General features: G+C 50.2%; 1 long non-coding RNA gene across 1 annotated transcript in view; it reads right to left on the reverse strand.

Moving 5' to 3' along the window:
- Nucleotides 1–447: 447 nt before the first annotated feature.
- The window catches only part of LOC102472796 (uncharacterized), a 1,326-nt gene continuing 555 nt past the window's right edge, over nt 448–1,218 (reverse strand). Inside the window, exons 2-3 of the long non-coding RNA XR_336475.1 lie at nt 686–810; nt 448–515 (exon numbers count right to left, since the gene is read on the reverse strand). This is a non-coding gene — a long non-coding RNA (uncharacterized LOC102472796). The remainder of the gene's footprint in view (nt 516–685; nt 811–1,218) is intronic.

Below are 1,218 nucleotides of genomic sequence, written 5' to 3' on the forward strand. Positions count from 1 at the left end.
AGTGACTGAAAATTCATGCTGGGCGTGTGCGGGAATGCCCAGAATCCCAAGAGTCAGATAAAGGAGAAGGAACTGTTTCTGTTTCTGTCTCTGTTTCTCGAGAAAGCGCACATGGCCTATAGCAAAAAATCTCTCCAAAAATAAAGAAGGGAAAAAGAGAGAGAATTTAAAAACAGAAGGAAATATTCTTCTTCGTCTAAAGGAGGGAGTGAAGGAAGGAATTCGGAAGGGACCACTTGGGTAGGGATTCAGTGTTGCTGACGGTCTCAGGAGAATTTGAGGACAGCTGGGGGATAGATGTGAGGATAAGATAGGATACGATGCCCACGGTCCCCTCAACGCCATCTCTGCTGAGAACATTCACAGAGAGAGCCGGCAGGGAGTCTGCCATATTGCTCAGACCTGGGAACCCTTGCAGTCCCCTCTCCAGGTAGTCCAAGGTCTCACCTGAGCAAGGCCAGGCTGCAGCTCGAGTACAGGGGGCCGACACTGGTGTTCTTGAACAAGGGCCCAAGCTGTGGAGAGAGAGAGAGGAGAGCAGAAGTTGTGAGAGGCAGGGCAGGCCCATCTTTGGTTGGTGGGATGGTCGTCAAGGTGAGCAGGAGTGGGACTGGCAGGGGTAGAGTGAGGAGGGTGGTTAGAGCAGTGGGCTGTGCAGGGGTGAAGAGGAGGGTGTGGCTCTCACCAGGCCCTGCAGAACCTTCTCTGTGATGTTGAACTTCCCGGACCCTGGAGGCCGCATGTCCTCCCTGAAGCGCAGGTTGGTGATGGTGAAGTTGAGAGTGAAGGGCACCAGGGGTGACGCTGTGGCTGCAGCAGGATAGGGATGGGGAGGCCACTTTGTGTCAGGCTTGGGATAATTACAGGGGCAGACGCCAAGGTCTCAGTCCAGGACTTACTCCACTTTAGACCATTCAATGACTAAAAGAAGCTCCATGGCACCCATTGTCAAGAGCACCATTTTTGAGGTGAGACCAACATTAGGAGCTAATAATATCACGAGGGTTCTGCTTCATGAATGAATTCATGCCATTTTCCTGTTAGTTATTGCAGGAGTGGGTTCTTTTTTAAAGAAGTATTTTATTTAACTTTATTTACCCATTTATTTATTTTAATTTGACCCGAGTGAAGAGTGAGAGTGAGAGAGAGAGAGTGAGAAAGGAAGTCGCCTGCTATGGGATTGAACCATGGTCAGCCAAGTGAGAGTCCAGTGGCATC

The sequence above is a fragment of the Tupaia chinensis genome, unplaced genomic scaffold, assembly GCF_000334495.1.
Source record: "Tupaia chinensis unplaced genomic scaffold, TupChi_1.0 Scaffold139147_1, whole genome shotgun sequence".
Classification (NCBI taxonomy): Eukaryota; Metazoa; Chordata; class Mammalia; order Scandentia; family Tupaiidae; genus Tupaia; species Tupaia belangeri.